This window comes from Pinus tabuliformis, chromosome 4_1, assembly GCF_031772625.1.
Source record: "Pinus tabuliformis cultivar Carrire ecotype Pingquan chromosome 4_1, CPIR1, whole genome shotgun sequence".
Taxonomy (NCBI): domain Eukaryota; kingdom Viridiplantae; phylum Streptophyta; class Pinopsida; order Pinales; family Pinaceae; genus Pinus; species Pinus tabuliformis.
This window is the reverse complement of record NC_142303.1, coordinates 433114130-433133790: the sequence shown is the minus strand read 5'-3', so window position 1 is coordinate 433133790 and position 19661 is coordinate 433114130. Positions and strand designations below refer to the sequence as shown.

The following is a 19661-nucleotide window of genomic DNA, read 5'->3' as shown; positions in this document are numbered from 1 at the left end:
CCCACACCGTCTCCCCTATGTCATGGAGACCCCCCTCAGTGACAGTGATCAGGTCAAAAGAAGTCTTGGAGGTTTTCGACTTCTTCCATGGCCCCACCTGCTCTCTCGGGCGCTGTCGCTTCAGCTGTGTGGACACTATCTGTGGGTCTGCACCACCTTCCTCTGGATCTGTCTCTTGTGTGGGAAAAGGTGACTTTTGGGCCTCACGCTCCCTCTTTGCTGCCTTCATAGCATCCCGCGCCTCCTACGCCTTGGTTGTTGCTGCTTCGTTCCTTCTCTTCTCTACCAACTATGCCATCCGCAGTTTTGCCTCCTCCTTTTTCCTCTGTGTAGCAGACTTCTCTGCTTCCACCGCGGAGCTGGATGGAGTGTGACACTCCGACGGCCATGACTCAAACACGATGAATATGACTTTTCTTATCGCCAGATAAGGTATCTCCTTCCATGCCTTTGCGGGGTCCTTCCTCGCTCTAATGTACACATGATGGAAGTCCACCTTGAACTTCGAGAAGATCTACAGACTGTTATAGATAGTGGGTGAAAACCGCGGCTTGCGGTTAATTCCCATTCTGATGTTCATCTCCATGAACACCTAGAATATTTTGTTGTCTCTGATCCTCTGCGCATCTTTAGTTGCCCACAACGAAGCATACTTCGCTGCCTCCAAAAGATCCTATGCAATCGTGGGGAACTGGTTGTCCTCAGGCAATTCCCAAGCCACCAGCACTATGGATAACAGAAGCCATGCATAGTGGAAAGTCTTCCCCTGTTCCTGTGCCTTGTGGCAGTTTTCCAGGAACTCTCTACACAAGTAATCCGCCCAGTTAAACTGGACCCCCTTTGTACACTGTGTGGCAAGTGCAACCACCGACACGGGCACCTCATCCACGCGGCACTTCCACATGACTTTCCCGGCTAATATCTGCGTCGCGACTTTGACCGCAGCATTATTGATACTGGAGATCGCATACCCTCTCTTTTTCTTCTCCAGCTTGAACTTCTTCTTCATGGCCTCCGTGATGGCCAAATCATCACTTTTACCCTCGAATATGTTCACTGGATCCTCCCCTTTGGAAGAGAGCTGGGTAATTTTGTGAATTAGGTGGTCCGTGATGGGGATGGGCTCCTCCAGCCACAAACATCCATCATGCACCAGGTAGAGAAGCCACCTGATGATGAAAATAGTCACTGGGGTGCGATGGTAATGCGGCACCCAGAGCAGGTTTAATAATCTTGATTTCTCTACTCCTCTCAACCACTTATGCGGTTCCAACTCTATGACTTCTGCCACTGTATTTTTCATCAGCCACATTAGCTGTAGGGTTCCCAAATGTGGGAATTTATTGTGGTATGCGAGATCCCAGTCTTCAAATTTTAGAACCAGCCCCCGTCCCAAGTGCGCTCCATAAAAAACTATTTCAACGGGTAGCGGCGGAGTCTGCAGAGAGCTCTTGCTCTCGTCTAGATCCTTGGGCACCCTTGCTTTCCCCTTCCACGGAGGAACATATGCGGGCAACCTGGTCAGAGGGTCTGCACCCTGGGTTTCTTCCTCCATTTCTTCGTCCTCCTCCTCTTCCACCAAGATTTCCTCAAGATCTTCCTCCTCCTCATCAGCTTCCAAATTGATCACCTTCCCCTTTTCTTCCATGGTAAGTTTAGTTCTCAGCAGGCTTCTAGGGGACATGCGCACTGGAACCATAGGCTTCTTATCTTTCTTAGGTCTCTGTGTGCACAGTGATTTAGGGATTTTTGCGACTATCCCGATGCTTTTTGGGGCATCTCCTACCATCATGGCCTGCGCGGCCTCTTCAGCGGTCATCTCTCTGATATCCATGGCTTCTTCAGACGCTGCCATATTGTTGTTCCACAAATCTCTCAACGGCTCACGTAAGTGCTTAAACAATGCCTTCGACTTCAAAAGATCAAATAGATCTGGGTTCATAAATCTCTGGCCATGCAATAGCTCATTTCTCAAATGGAAAAGTGTTGTTTTCTGGGCAGCCCTTTGCATTTTATAGCTCCTTTTGAGTTCAAATTCGACCATTCCCCCCAAATCCGGTCCATTAATGCTCCCTTGGCGGCAGATTCTCCCAAATCTAGCCCATAAATTTCACCTTAAATGCATGCCGCTCGCTCCATTTGGTCTCAAACCAAGCGTCACATCGTAAATAGTGACTATAATGGTCACTTTCCAACCAACCTACACGGCAGTGCAGCTACCCTTGCGCTGTCGCAGACCCTGTGACACCTCACTACTACACGCAGTCTTGACATCGCGTAGTGCTTGGGTAGAGTAGTTTATAGTCCCGCGTCTCCTTTCAGCTACCTGGAGTGCTAAGACTGTGCTTCCCATGGCTAGTCAGATTGTCGAGCCACCTATGTAAGGCTTCAACTAACTACCATTTACTTTTCTTGGGAAGAGTTCGCCATTTAACTTTTCCAACTGCACCGCGCCACCATCTGTGATTTCCTTAATAACATACAATCCCATCCAATGCATCAAACTGATAAACTCTTGGCGGTAGTCACCAAGTCTGTCAATGTACTCGAGCTCATCCTGCTCTATCACCATGGTCTTTCTGTCAAGAAAGTCCTTCTTTATTCCTTCCTCAAGCTTCTTGACTTCCGCTTTCGCCATGATGCTTTTCTCCCTCAACCAAACTCTTTCATTCATGAGTTCTTGGAGCCTAAGATCACCCTGCTGGATCTCTTCATCGAGTCCCAACCGTCCTGCTTCGATCTCTTCCAGGGCTCCACAGTCCATTACCCCTATGAGCACCACTATGCGCAAACTAGACATGATAGACTTCATAGGCATTACGACTTCTACTCTATCGACCAACCAAAAAGGTGTCTGTCTGGGTACACAAAGGTCCCAACCACTTCACTGCGCATTGCATGCGTTGCACACCTTTTCAAATGCTTCCGCGTGGATAACCTTCTGCACGATTGTTCTTCCCACATACTGTCTGTCCAACCTTAAGAGCCAACTGAACATCTGTCCCCCCCATCACACGCTTATTGACCATACCTCTCAGTGTGGATTTCATGCGCATCCGCGTAGGATGTTTTCCATATGTCAGCATCCACCTAGCTAGATGTGCGCGCGGATTATCCTGCCCATTGTATTTATCTGTCAATCACACTCTAGGCTTCCCAAACCGTGTGCGCATCATCCTTCTACATTCACGCCAGTCATCAAAGCTCCCTTTGTGTGTACCCCACCACCTCACGGCCGTAGCGCGTAGTACCCAATTCAAAGCCTGGAAGCATTGCTTTTCTAGCACCTCCCTTTCAAATTTATTCAAGAAGGTATCTACCTCACTTAGGCCATCATAAGTAGGTAGGTCCCTTACTTCTATTGATACACAGCGCAGTGACCTTGTCATCATATTACAATTCAGTGTAGTCACCTCATGTAATCGATTTTGCCATCGCTCTGTTTCCTCATCCAAATCCGAAGTACAGGAGCTCTTGCGCTCCCATGCAAGCCGTCCATTCGCAGTGGGATTCACCCAATCCTGGTTTCGTGCTGCTATCTTATAGATGCAATCCAAATCATCATCGATTTCATAGTCACCCACCGGCTTTTTATAGCGTGATCCTTCAGTAGGGTCCAGAGGTATAACTACACGTAGTGACTTCTTCTCAAAAATCATCTTGCGCTTCTTCAAATTAATCACCCCGTTCATGTCAGTGGCCCAATCAATTCTTAAGAGTGCGAGGTAGGGATTGCTGTCATCAACAATCTCTATCACTTCAAAGTCTGCTAGCGCGCTTGCTCCCTCAATATCCACAGTGATCCCCTGCAATCACCCCATGGGTATTATTTTCTGCTGGTTCACCATTCATAGCTAAATAGGAGACCACTGCAGCGTAGGCCTCCCCATGCGCTCCCATGTCTGCTTCGGCAGAACATTCACGTTCGATCCTAAATCTAGAATTACTTGGTCCATCTCATATTCTCTAATCTACACGGTTAACCTCGTTTCTCTTCCCATCCTCGTATTATGCTTTCCAATCTTAAGGACTACGTGCGGTTCTCCTGGCGCGGTCCTAGCGCATCTGTTAATGAGTTCCTGTAATCCCTTTACAGCTTTACTGTCGCGTAGTAACTTCATACATGTTTCCAAGAACGTATTGAGCATGGATGGGTCCATCTCTAGCTCCAGTCTATCTTTGCTTCCTGAAGTGGAGGTCTCCGTGAAGCTCTTCTTAGCTTCCATGAAAGTTTCCCGAGTGTGCTCCAAGTTAAACTCCGCTTCTTTCGCTGAGGTTTTGTGAACCCAAGTACTATCCTCTGGTTGTTTGCCCTTATCATCTCCCATTGCGATTCCACTTCGGAGAACAATGTTCACATTTGGATCTTCCTCAAACAACTCAGACCTCATCATCTATAGGTTCTAAGTCGGGGGAGGTGGTAGCGCTCCTTTGTCGTGTATCCTAGTTATCAGTGTAGGACAATCTTCCCTCACATGATCAAACAAGGAGCAATATAAACAGGACGGTCGCATCAGATTCGTACAATCGCTGGCATAATGGCTTGACCCTCTGCAATTATAGCATATCAACTGACCGCGACCTCTTCCAGGTCCTCCTCCACCTCGGCCTCGTCCGCGCCCCTGAAATCCTATCGCACCACTCCTGTATTCTAGTCTAGCGGCCGCGATTCGGCCTGAACTTTGTAGGTGGGAGTTCTATCCATCATCAACTCATAGCTCCTACAAGTGCGCTCATCATGTCCCACCAACCTACAAAAGTTATAAAACAATTGCTGCGAATTTTGTGTATATTTTTGTAACAAATGATAGTTGTCTGTAGTGTGTTTTCCACCTATTTGACAAATCACGCACCACAAAGCAGGTGTTGCGCTAGGTATTGCTTGTGCTTCTATCCTTAACGGCATTGGTCTTCCTCCCGCAAGGTAATTTGTGAACACCGTGCAGTGGTCCTTATCATGACCCTAACCCTTGCATTTTACACTTGACACTTCTTCACGTACTTCTGGTCGAGTTGTCTTGTCCTATTTCAGACTCTGCATCTCAAGGATAAGTTTTTCAACTACGCGTGGATCTGCTGAACTCCCAAGTTAGGATCCTGCATTAGGGTCTCATGTAGCCTCATTGCAATCTCTAAGGCCTCTACCGGAGTCATTAACTTCTGCTCCGATAGTGTGCTCCGTAAATGCGGCTTTAGCCCTGCTACAAACCATTCACGATGTTGTCCATCCGTCAGATTCAAGATCAATCAGTGTGTTCGAGACAACAATGTTATTAATATGTACATATACACCGGTCTACCAGGATCCAAATACTTTGGGGATATGACCTTCCCAACCATTAGATCATCTAGTTTCCTAACAACATTGGTAGTGAGGGCATCTCTTTTCTTCCTTTCGGGCCTCTTGAAGAACTCTTCCTTGATGAGCTTTTTATAGATGGGAACATCTTTGATGGCCTGGAGGAAGGGTATTTTAAAACACAAGTTCTTCAGTTATCCCATATGTTCAACCTATTTTATGGTGTTTTTATTAGGTTGGACCAACCTTTCAAGGTAGGGAGGTATATTGGCTTGAGATCTACTTTATTCCTTCTCTTCTTCAAGATATTCTGATGGAGAAGGTGGGTGAGTATATGGAATTACCTTTCGAGGCCTAAAGTTGATTTCCTAGATTTCTATAACATAGGAAAGATAGGATGTTCCCCACTATATACCTACTGATCCTAATTGTTGTTTAGGTTCAGGCATCTATTACATCAAGTTCCCTTTTCATATGGGTAAAATCTTACTAAATTTGGTTCTTGGTAAGCCACTTGCCTTGGTGAAGAGGCTACCCTACTTTGACAACCTTGTAGAGTCGTGTGTTCTACTAGCAAGTATGCTTCATCTTGGTATTCATGATCCAATCCAATATATCTTACCCAATGTATTTGGGATTGATTTATGTGGGGGCCAACTTTTCATTCACCTCCAATATGTACAATAGAGGTGGAAAATATGGTTGAAGCAACTCCACATTAAGAATTAGGTGCAAGCCAAGGAAAGAGGGAATACTTAATTCAAAATTATTTTCATCAATTACCTTTTTGATTGTGTAAGTCCCATATTGAAGTTGTATTAGATTCCTATGGGGCTTGAGAGGAACTCTTTCTATAAATGTAACCACGCCTTATCACCGGCATGAAATGTGTGGAACTCGATGTTGGTTATGTCGTTGCCCGTACTTGGCATTTTATTTTTACAATATATCATGAACCTATTATTCAAGGTAATGGATCTATTTAAAATATCTGGCTACTCTATATGCATCATCCTAAGTGTTAGCACTCAGAATGAAACTCAAGGCTAAGAAAAGGCCATTCCGAGGTAACCACAGACCAAGCTTTCGATCTGGCATCTAGCCCTGCCAGACCAGAGAGGGCTCTCTCTTTGCCAACAAGATGTGGCTGCAATAAATGAAATTTTAGGCTAGTCATGGAGTGCGGGGATTTATTTGAAAGGTTTTGGGTCGAAACAACAAGAGAAAGGACGATTGGGCTATGGAGTCAATGTCAGTTTCTGCCAGCAAACTTGGGGAAAATTAAGTGCCATGTTCAACTAGATAGAAGATTGAAAATGTGAGAAGAATAGAGGGGAGAAAGCCCACTGCCTTGCAGGAATCAAACAGGGGATGGATCTCCAGTAGTAGCATTAGACGAAAGAGAAACATGAGGTTGCTCAACAGAGCATCTAGCAAAGGATGAATTTTGCAAAGACAACCATTACATCTAACAACAAAATCATCATGAAAGGAGCATCATTACATATGAATTCCTAACATATCTCTTAGATAATGCTGTAACAAGGTAGAGAAAACAAAATATGTAAGTGAGTTACATGAAAAACATACGGAACAATAACACCGTGATGGATCCCAGGTCCAAAGGGCAGAAAACTGCTTTATTAAAATGATATTCAAGAAAAATTTACACAATGCCAAGCAGCCTCTCTGCTGCCAAAATCGAACCATTACACTTTGAAATGCATCAAATATATACAATTAGCTCATCCCTGTACTAAGGGAGTTGAGCTCAACCATCTCTCTCAAGATAGAATTAGTTACATTAATTTTGGACCGAATTTCTAAAAATAGGGCTCAAATATGAACTCATATCTCTTGAACCATAATACCTGTTACAAAAATGAAAGGGGTTTTTGTAGATAAGGTCATGTGTGAGAAAAACCTCTCTCAAATTTTAGAAATTCATTTCCAGTTTCTCAGAATCTGTGCCACAAGATAATCTCTAGAACATGAAATCATTAAATATTTAAATCTGTAAAAATAGGCTGCAAAAATCTAGTCAAATATTCTAGTTCACGACACCTGTGAATAAACTGAAAGAGGTTTTTGTTATATGGCTCGTGGTTAAAAAAACCTCATTGGTTTTCTCAAATTACTTTCCATCTGTTGTAAAATGGCGCCGCACTATAATGACTAAAACAGTAAAACAAATGCAAAATTTGTTTTGTTTTAATGTAGGCTTAAAATATCACTGCATATCTCCCACATAGTAACACCTATGCATAAACTGAAGGAGGTTTTTGTTATTTGGTATATGATTGACAAAAACCTCTTTCACTTTTGTAAAATCCTTGTCCATTACTTCAGAAACTGATTTTTTAGTAAACTTGTCCCTGTGTGCAGCAAATGACCTCAAAACATGCATAACCAAGAATCAATCATTCATTTCAATCATATCTTCTGATCCAGAAACCGGTTATGAGAGTGTGATATACCATTGGAAATATTTTTCTGAGCTACTTCTGATGGACATACTTAGGATAGGTTTGCACTGAAACTCATGTGAAAAACATCTATGAAAACCAGACATAGTAAGAGCCCATTTTTATCCCTGGTGACAGGCTGCGAAGACTGGAACTAACATTGGCCTTATTGGGGATGGAAGCTCCTTGGAGGTGTCAAGAAAACTGTAGACCAAGTGCCTCATCCATTGGGCAATACGGTCACAAACAACTGCAAACCTGAACAACTTATACCAACCCAAAAAAACACACATACTGCAACCTGTACATTAGGAAACTAGGAAACTAAAACAAATGCCGAAAACTAAAATACTGCTTTGGGAAGCTTATTTATGTACAACCCTACCCTACATTGCTGTAAATCACTAGATCAAGTGATGCTGTAATGCCAAATTAACCAATCAAGCAACTGTAGTAATGATGATGCTTGGCAGTGCTTGAAACAGAACATAAATGTAAATGCTGACAGCGATACATGCACAAAATGAGTGTGGCTGTGTAAAAGGAAATCTGGCTTGTTATTCAAACTGAATTTTTTTTTTCCATATATGCCGCAATAGGATCAAAGAAAGTAGACTCTGTTTACTGCTCCAACTCCTCAATACATGCTTCCAGCTGTAAATTATTAATGCAAACATCCAGGGACAGCCTTACCTTTCCTTCCTTCTGTTGGAAAAGGTCCCCAAAGAATGGGACTTGACAGTCCAGATCCTGGGACTATATTTGAGTCTCCAATTCAGTTAGATCTTCTTCAAATTTGATGGAAAACTCTTGCAAAAAATTGAGCTTAACTTCATCGCTACATCGACAAGACTTCAAATAAGAAGAAAGAGATGAAGCAAAGTTCTCATCTACCTCATCATATGTGCACATATCTTCCCATTCTCTAAAGCCTTGAATAGAGGCCGCCTCTATTTCGAATTCTTCGTCTTTCTCCATCCATGTTTCAAGAAAGATATGCCAAAAATCTGCAAATGACTTAATAGATCTGATAGGAAAATTTTTGATCCATTGTCTACATTTCCCTTGAAACGAATCATAGAACAATCTGATAAAAATATCCTCTTTTTTTACTCTAAGAGATTCTATAAATGTTTTGAAATTTTCTACATGTTCAAGAGTCAAAGTCAAATCTTCCCCATTGAATTTAGGTCCATTGCTCAAAATACATGCATCCTTTGGTAATTGATTAGGAAAACAAGGAAGATTAGAAAAATCGATACATGAATACCTTGAACAAATAGAAACAACATTTGAGTCCTTCATTTAGCCAGTGGAGCCACCATTAATACTTTGAAACTTGGGATTTCGTACAATGGAGTCGTCAGGTAGATGATTTCAGCCTTCATATGTGTCTAACTGTTGTCCACCATCAGCAATCAAATTTGCAACTTGAACGATCTTTCCCGGAGAAGATCTGTCACCTCGTCCCCGACAACAGCGCCAATATGTTAGCACTCAGAATGAACCTCAAGGCTGAGAAAAGGCCATTCCGAGGTAACCACAGACCAAGCTTTCGATCTGGCATCTAGCCCTGCCAAACCAGAGAGGGCTCTCTCTTTGCCAACAAGATGTGGCTGCAATAAATGAAATTTTATGCTAGTTATGGAGTGCAGGGATTTGTTTGAAAGGTTTTGGGTCGAAACAACAAGGGAAAGGATGATTGGGCTATGGAGTCAATGCCAGTTTCTGCCGGAAAATTTGGGGCAAGTGCCATGTTCAGCCAGACAGAAGATTGCAAATGTGAGAAGAATAGAGGGAAGAAAGCCCACTACCCTGAAGGCATCAAACAGGGGATGGATCTCCAGTAGTAGCGTTAGATGAAAGAGAAACACGAGATTGCTCAACAGACCATCTAGCAAAGGATGAATTCTGCAAAGACAACCATTACATCTAACAGCAAAATCATCATGAAAGGAGCATCGTTACAGATGAATTCCTAACATATCTCTTAGATAATGTTGTAACAAGGTAGAGAAAACAAAATGTGTAAGTGAGTTACATGAAAAACATACTGAACAATAACACCATGATGGATCTCAGGTCCAAAGGGCAGAAAACTTCTTTATTAGAATGATATTCAGGAAAAATTTACACAATGCCAAGCAGCCTCTCTACCGCAAAAATCAAACCATTACACTCTGAAATGCATCAAATATATACAATTAGCTCATCCCTGTACTAAGGGAGTTCAGCTCAACCATCTCTCTCAAGATAGAATCAGTTACATTAATTTTGGACCGAATTTATGAAAATAGGGCTCAAAGATGAACTCGTATCTCTTGAACCATAACACTTGTTACAAAAATGAAAGAGGTTTTTGTAGATAAGGTCATGTGTGAGAAAAAAATCTCTCAAATTTTAGAAATTCGTTTCCAGTTTCTCAGAATCAGTGCCACAAGATAATCTTTAGAACATGAAATCATTAAATATTTAAATCTGTAAAAATTGGCTAAAACTATCTAGTCAAATATTCCAGTTCACGACACCTGTGAATAAACTGAAAGAGGTTTTTGTTATATGGCTCGTGCTTGACAAAAACCTCTTTGGGTTTCTCAAAATTACTTTCCATCTGTTGTAAAATGGTGCCTCACTATAATGACTAAAACAGTAAAACAAATGCAAAATTTGTTTTGTTTTAATGTAGGCTTAAAATATCACTGGATATCTCCCACATAGTAACACCTATGCATAAACTAAAGGAGGTTTTTGTTACTTGGTATGTGATTGACAAAAACCTCTTTCACTTTTGTAAAATCCCTGTCCATTACTTTAGAAACTGATTTTGTAGTAAACTTGTCCTTGTGTGCACCAAATGACCTCAAAACATGCATAACCAAGAATCAATCATTCATTTCAATCATATCTTCTGATCCAGAAACAGGTTACGGGAGTGTGATATACCATTGGAAATATTTTTCCAAGCTACTTCTGATGGACATACTTAGGATAGGTTTCCACTGAAACTCATGTGAAAAACATCTCTGAAAACCAGACATAATAAGAGCCCATTTTGATCCCTGGTGACAGGCTGCGAAGACTGGAACTAACATTAGCCTTATTGGGGATGGAAGCTCCTTGGAGGTGTCAAGAACACCATAGACCAAGTGCCTCATCCATTGGGAAATACGGTCACAAACAACTGCAAACCTGAACAACTTATACAAACCCAAAAAAACACACATACTGCAACCTATACATTAGGAAACTAAAACAAATGCTGAAAACTGAAATACTGCTTTGGGAAGCTTATTTATGTACAACCCTACCCTGCATTGCTGCAAATCACTAGATCAAGTGATGCTGTAATGCCAAATTAACCAATCAAGCAACTGTAGCAATGATGATGCTTGGCAATGCTTGAAACAGAACATAAATGTAAATGCTGACAGTGATACATGCACAAAATGAGTGTGGCTGTGTAAAAGGAAATCTGGCTTGTTATTCAAACTGATTTTTTTTCCATATATGCCACAATAGGATCAAAGAAACTAGACTCTGTTTGCTACCCCAACTCCTCAATACATGCTTCCAGCTGCAAATTATTAATACAAACATCCAAGGACAGCCTTACCTTTCCTTCCTTCTGTTGGAAAAGGTCCCCAAAGAATGGGACTTGACAGTCCAGATCCTAGGATTGTATTTGGGTCTCTAATTCAGTTAGATCTTCTTCAATTTTGATGGCAAACTCTTGCAAAAAATTGAGCTTAACTTCATGGCTACATCGACAAGACTTCAAATAAGAAGAAAGAGATGAAGCAAAGTTCTCATCTACCTCATCATCCGTGCACATATCTTCCCATTCTCTAAAGCCTTGAATAGAGGCCGCCTCTATTTCGAATTCTTCCTCTTTCTCCATCCATGTTTCAAGAAAGATATGCCAAAAATCTGCAAATGACTTAATAGATCTGATAGGAAAACTTTTGATCCATTGTCTACATTTCCCTTGAAACGAATCATAGAACAATCTGATAAAAATATCCTCTTTTTTGACTCTAAGAGATTCTATAAATGTTTTGAAATTTTCTACATGTTCAAGAGTCAAAGTCAGATCTTCCCCATTGAATTTAGGGCCATTGCTCAAAATATATGCATCCTTCGATAATTGATTAGGAAAACTAGGAAGATTAGAAAAATCGATACATGAATACCTTGAACAAATAGAAACAACATCTGAGTCCTTCATTTAGCCAGTGGAGCCACCATCAATACTTTGAAACTCGGGATTTCAAACAATGGAGTCGTCAGGTAGATGATTTCAGCCTTCATATGTGTCTGACTATTGTCCACCATCAGCAATCAGATCTGCAACTTGAACGATCTTTCCGGGAGAATATCTGTCACCTCGTCCCCGGTAATGGCGCAAATATGTTAGCACTCAGAATGAAACTCAAGGCTAAGAAAAGGCCATTCCGAGGTAACCACAGACCAAGCTTTCGATCTGGCATCTAGCCCTGCCAGACCAGAGAGGGCTCTCTCTTTGCCAAAAAGATGTGGCCGCAATAAATGAAATTTTAGGCTAGTTATGGAGTGTAGGGATTTGTTTGAAAGGTTTTGGGTTGAAACAACAAGAGAAAGGACGATTGGGCTATGGAGTCAATGCCAGTTTCTACCGGCAAACTTGTGGCAAATTAAGTTCCATGTTCAGCCAGATAGAAGATTGCAAATGTGAGAATAATAGAGGGGAGAAAGCCCACTGCCCTGCAGGCATCAAACAGGGGATGGATCTCCAGTAGTAGGGTTAAACAAAAGAGAAACACGAGGTTGCTCAACAGGGCATCTAGCAAAGGATGAATTCTGCAAAGACAACCATTACATCTAACAGCAAAATCATCATGAAAGGAGCATTGTTACAGATGAATTCCTAACATATCTCTTAGATAATGTTGTAACAAGGTAGAGAAAACAAAATATGTGAGTTACATGAAAAACATACTGAACAATAACACCGTGATGGATTCTAGGTCCAAAGGGCAGAAAACTGCTTTATTAAAATGATATTCAGGAAAAATTTACACAATGCCAAGCAGCCTCTCTACTGCCAAAATTGAACCATTACACTCTGAAATTCATCAAATATATACAATTAGCTCATCCCTGTACTAAGGGAGTTGAGCTCAACCATCTCTCTCAAGATAGAATCAGTTACATTAATTTTGGACCGAATTTATGAAAATAGGGCTCAAAGATGAACTCGTATCTCTTGAACCATAACACCTGTTACAAAACTGAAAGAGGTTTTTGTAGATAATGTCATGTGTGAGAAAAACCTCTCTCAAATTTTATAAATTCGTTTCCAATTGGTCGGAATCTATGCCACCAGATAATCTCTAGAACAAGAAATCATTAAATATTTAAATCTGTAAAAATAGGCTGAAAAGATCTAGTCAAATATTCCAGTTCACGACACCTGTGAATAAACTAAAAGAATTTTTTGTTATATGGCTTGTGGTTGACATAAACCTCCTTGGGTTTCTCAAAATTACTTTCCATCTGTTGTAAAATGGCGCCACACTATAATGACTAAAACAGTAAAACAAATGTAAAATTTGTTTTGTTTTAATGTAGGCTTAAAATATCACTGCATATCTCCCACATAGTAACATCTATGCATAAAATGAAGGAGGTTTTTGTTATTTGGTATGTGATTGACAAAAAAACTCTTTCAATTTTGTAAAATCCCTGTCCATTACTTCAGAAACTGATTTTGTAGTAAACTTGTCCCTGTGTGCAGCAAATGACCTCAAAACATGCATAACCAAGAATTAATCATTCATTTTGATCATCTCTTCTGATCCAAAAACCGGTTACAGGAGTGTGATATACCGTTGGAAATATTTTTCCGAGCTACTTCCGATGGACATACTTAGGACAGGTTTGCACTGAAACTCATGTGAAAAACATCTCTGAAAACCAGACATAGTAAGAGCCCATTTTGATCCCTGGTGACAGGCTGCAAAGACTGGAACTAACACTAAGCATGGGAAGAAACTGTAGGTGAAGATGTAATCAGAAAAGCTACATTAATAGGGGCTAATGGCTAGAACCCCGAGCATAGCTATAAAGGAATATGGCCAATAGATCCATGAAGGGATTTATTATAGTTCTGTTGAACATATGGAAGTATTTCATAAAATGTATGTAGATGCATAGAGTTGTACATGTGTAATATATGCACAATCATCATATTGACTGCTTATATTTATCCATCTATTCGGGGTGAAAAATAGTCGATGTGGTCAACTTAGTATACATAAGAGACCATAGATTGCACTAGAAGGTACTTAGGAACATGTCATCCCTATCTAAAATAATGGTCCAAGGTAGGTAAAAATGAACCCAAACATAATCAATGAAGAGTTTAGCAATGGATTTACTCTTCTCGCATGGTGCCAAATTGGCCATATTCAAGAACCAATCAATGAACACATATACACAAAACCTGACATAAAACATTGCTTCTTGATGATTGGTTTAGCGATGGCACAACTAGTGCATAATCTCATATGCTAGCTAGAATCTTGTCATAGCTTTGGCCAACAAAAACACTTATGAAGTAATGTTACTCTCTTATCCACACCAAATTTCACTACCACCCAACTATAATGTGCCTCCTAAATCAACTAGGCATGCTCACTTGATGAAACATAAAGATCACCTAGCTAGTACAAGAGCACATTGTAGAGGTGGAAATCTCAAACATTTTTTCCTACAATTAGTGTCTCGCATGTAATAGTGAAGTTGGTCTCATCCCACATGAGTTAAGAATTATGGTTAGTTCCATAACCAAGGGTTGACTGAGGTAGTCTATAATGTGGTTGGTGCTACCGTTCTTGCACTTGATGTTCAAGAGGAATTGTTGCAAGTATGTGTACCATTTTTTATGGAGGTCATTCTATAAATCCTCTTATGTTTGCATCATTGCAAAGGCATCTGATTAGTTTGGATGGTTGTCTCTTTCCCTAAAATATAATGTTTCTACCATTGACATGTTTACATGATGAAGTACATCTCATTTTCATAAGTGGGTATCTACCAACAATATCAGATATTATTTCACTATGATAAGCCAATGTATGTCCTTATTGAGGAATGGATTGATAACATAGTCGAAGGAATCTATCTCAATCTCAAATGGCTAATGCAAGTCTAGCAAAGAGAGGGTTTGTGCAAATCCCATTCAATATTTTATATACTCAAATGATTTTTGTTGTGACTCAAACTAGGAAAGATTTTGTTTATGTCCACCTTTGGTCACTTTACCTAAGGGACAAGAAATATGAGAGAACCTCAACACAAAACTTCAATAGATGTTAGCAAGACGCACGAAGATATAGAGATATATTAAAGTATTCATCAAGATTGGCCAATCACAAATGACTTGGATCTTGGTTAGGTCCACATGCACCCCATGTTCATCCATGATGTATCCCAAATATTAAATTCTCTACATGCCAAATGAGTATTTCTCAATATTGGCATACAACTTATGTTGTCGTAGGGTGCTCAAGACCTATTGAATGTGTTACAAATGTTCTACCCATGTTATACTGAAGATGAGGATATCATCTAAATATAGAACCACAAAAGAGTTCATGAATAGTTGTAGGATATCATCTATCGTCCTCATGAATGTTGATGTAGCATTAGTAAATCCAAAATGCATGACCAACCACTCAAAAATAAATTTCTTTAGATTTGAAGGTGTTCTTCAATACATCAATTTGTTTAATTCAAACTTGATGGTAGCATGAATTTAGATCAATATTACTAAATAACTTGGATCCCTTAAGTTGATCAAGAAGATTTTCAATTTGAGAGATCGAGTATCTTCTCTTGATATGATTTTGTTTAGGTCTCTATAATCAATAAAAAGTATCCATGTCCTATCCTTCTTCTGCACCAACATAATTGGGCTCCCACAGGGGGATGAGCTTAGTAATACAAAGTCTCCATGTCCCATCCTTCTTCTACACTAACGTAATTGGGCTCCTATAAGGCAAGAAGCTCAGTTAAATGTGGCCCTTTTGGATGGGCTCATGAATCCAACATTTTATTTCTTGATTCTCCAAAAGAGAGTGTCTATATATTGGGCCATTAGATAAAGAAGCACTAGGTATTGAGTCAATTGATTTTTTTATCTAGTAGTGTAGAGGAATTATCACAGGTGAAGCAAAGGTATCTCTATATGAATTTACAATCCTATCCACCTAATTTTGTTTTGTAGAGAGGCCATATGATAAGGCTATGGTGGTCACATTGACTATCTATTCATCTTCTGACTCAACTATGAAGAGGATAAATTTTGCAGTCTACAAGATTACTTTTGGGCACTATTTTTCCAAAGTTAATGAAATTGTAGTAGTTTGAACTACCTATGTTACCCTATAGAGATGACCTCCCATAGTAACAATGACACTATAGGAGAAAAGAATCATAAACAACATGATGTTTCCACATAAAAAGGTTTTCCTAAAATAACATCACAAACTTCGAGCGGGACAACATCACACAATACTCATCTTTGATGGGATTAATGTTGTATGACAAAAAATCAAAAAGCCACATCCCCTTTGTTGACAAAAAATAAAAGAACCCGCTTCAATAGATCTGAAACCCTAAATTTTCAAATAATCAAGAACTAAAGGGGAATCAGTCTCTCAAAATTCTCCAAAGCGAGGTAAGATAGAAAAATAAAGTCATAAAAAAAATTTTTTAAGACTCGATAATAACATGAGCTGACCAAACGCCTCCTTAATACTATAAAGAGCCTCAATAACGATAAAAACATCGAAGTACTTCTTCCCTTAGCCATTTAATAGCATTTTCTTCACACACATCATAAGAGCACATTAAAGATTCATTAAAGTGAATTTAAGGTACTCATGCTATCAGGTATTTAAAAATACTAATAAAGATGCATAGAAAACAAAAGGTATTAACTGTAAATTTTTGTGTTATTGAAAAGTCAAGTTTGCATATGAGACTTGATTGTGATCGAATATCATGGGTATAACCTTGTAGTTTGAGTGGAAAGTTATAGATAACTAAATAAATAGTGATAATTTTCACGAGAGTTGGCAAATTCTTTTATCTTTCCATTTCTAATAATAATAATGAAAAAAAGTAAACAAGCTCTTATAATGCTTCTAACCATATGTATTTAGAACTCACTTCTAATTATATTTAAATCATGTGTTATTCTTATGTGCTGTTAACCTTTTTAGGTACTCTACGCAGTGTAGATTATTAATGGGAGTCGTGGAAGAATAAATGTGGGAGGACGAAGCGAATCGATTGACGGAAGACACAAGAATGCAAGTGAAAATAGAATTAGAATGGAAATGAAGTATAGAAATGGTTGCAAAATATAGTTTTGCGACGTTCGGAAAGCAAAACAGAAACGTTATTTTCCCACATGCGTTTCGCAAAGGAATGAGGAAGGCGTATATAATAGGCGGAGTGGGCATTCATAAGCACGACCTTACTTGAACAGGATCTGTTCTATAGGTTGTACGTCAAAGTCTGCGTAGATTCCTATTCAGACAAGCACAAAAATCCGGAAGATGAACGATGGCTCTCGGGCCAGAGCGCGAATGCTGTGATGGCTGGGGGTTTCCACTCCCATCCTTCTCCCGATGACCGTCCCGTCTGTGACATTTCAGTTCCACACGGTGAAGGCCTGAGAGCGTTCTGACGGATTCACTTTTTTTTTTTTCCCTTGCGTTCTCACGGTTTTTTATCTATTTTCCGTCAAGTATTTTCCATTTCCGGTGAAGGAGCGTGCGGCGTTCTCACGGTTTTTAATCTATTTTCCGTCAAGTATTTTCCATTTCCGGTGAAGGAGCATGCGTTCTCATGGTTTTTAATTTCCATTTCCGTTTCCGGGCGGTGAAGGAGCGTGCGTTCTCACGGTGTTCATCAATACATCAATTTGTTTAATTCAGACATGATGGTAGCATGCATTTTGATCAATATTATTAAATAACTTGGCTCCCTTAAGTTGATCAAGAAGATTTTCAATTCAATTTGAGAGATCGAGTATCTTCTCTTTATAGTGATTTTATTTAGGACTCTATAATCAATACAAAGTATCCATGTCTTTTCCTTTTTCTGCACTAACATAATTGGGCTCCCATAGGGGGATGTGCTTAGCAATACAAAGTCTCCATGTCCCATCCTTCTTCTACACTAACATAATTGGGCTCCTATAAGTCAAGAAGCTCAGTTAAATGTGCCGCTTTTGAATGAGCTCATGAATCCAATATTTTATTTCTTTATTCTCCAAAAGAGAGTGTCTATATATTTGGGCCATTAGATAAAGAAGCACTAGGTATCGAGTCAATTGATTTTTGTATCTACTAGTGTAGAGGAACTATAACAGGTGAAGCAAATGTATCACTATATGCATTTACAATCCGATCCACCTAATTTTGTTTTGTAGAGAGGCCATATGATAAGGCTATGGTGGTCACATCGACCTTCCATTCATCTTCTGACTCAACTATGAAGAGGATAAATTTTGCAGTCTACAAGATTACTTTTGGGCACTATTTTTCCAAGGTTAATGAAATTGTAGTAGTTTGAACTACCTATGTTACCCTATAGAGATGACCTCCCAGAGTAACAATGACAATATAGGGAAAAGAATCATAAACAACATGATGTTTCCACATAAAAGGTTTTCCTAAAAGAACATCACAAACTTCGAGCGGGGTAACATCACACAATACTCATCTTTGATGGGATTAATGTTGTATGAAAAGTGACATTGCTAGCTGACGTAAATGTCTTATGCTTGGATCAACTCATGTAGGAGCATATTTTTCCTAAAGCAATATACATCAATCATTTTTAGTTAGTATTCTAGAGTATGAAATAAGAGTGTTATGACTCCACCTTGTTATTATAGTGTTGCAAATCCACCTTGTTGAAACAATGCTACAACTCCACCTTGCTATTATAGTGTAGCAACTCCACCTTGTTGTTAAGTGTTGTGACTCTGCATTATTGTTACAATGTTTAGACTTTGCTACAACATTATGGATCATGCCTTTTTATAGTTCCATGTTCCTTATGGTATTCTATGAAAAATCAGTGGATAACCTGTGTGAGGAATTATTAATTGATTTTGGAAATGGATGAGCAAGATGAACTGTTGTGACTATTCAATCTCCAAACCTCTATTTAAGAGCAAGGAACAAATCAATGATGAAATATGGGTGAAGTAATGGGTAGAAGAAATAATAAAGCTAAAAAGGATCAAAGGAAGAAAGATAAGACAAACATTTGGTTGTATCTAGTGGAGAAAAAATGATGCATATGCAGAGTCACAACATAGAGTATGAATGTACATAGATTATAAGAATAAACTGGTGGTCATATGAATAAGAAATAAAAATTTGTCAGTCTCTTATCTTATTTCCTTTAATTCTCAATTCTTTAGTGCATTATTAGTTTTTTCTAATTCTATTAATGCTAGCATGCAAGTAATGCACTTTGTGGGAAGAGAACGAGTTCTTGTAGTTGATTGTGTGCAAAATTATCTATAATAAGTGGTACTATCTAAGATACATATTTGAATTCACTACCATCATCTAATTATATATACCTCTAGCATATATAAATGTCATTAGCTAGTACACAAATGTAATAATCTAACGGGACATCATCATCGTGATCACATATAACAAAACACAAACATTGTTATCTAACATCATCACCACACACATCCTCAAATTAATATAAATCTCATGTCAAATAAGTGTTATCACATACACATCTATCTAACATATCTAACATGACCTAACAATATACACATCAACACCAACATATAAATTAAGTACATAAACATGAAC

General features: G+C 39.4%; 1 non-coding gene across 1 annotated transcript; it reads left to right on the top strand.

The window, feature by feature from the left end:
* Window positions 1–17281: 17281 nt before the first annotated feature.
* Window positions 17282–17506, top strand: LOC149176148 (small nucleolar RNA U3). Its single transcript, XR_016258949.1, has one exon. It is a non-coding gene; the product is annotated as a small nucleolar RNA U3 (small nucleolar RNA).
* The last annotated feature ends 2155 nt before the right edge of the window (window positions 17507–19661 follow it).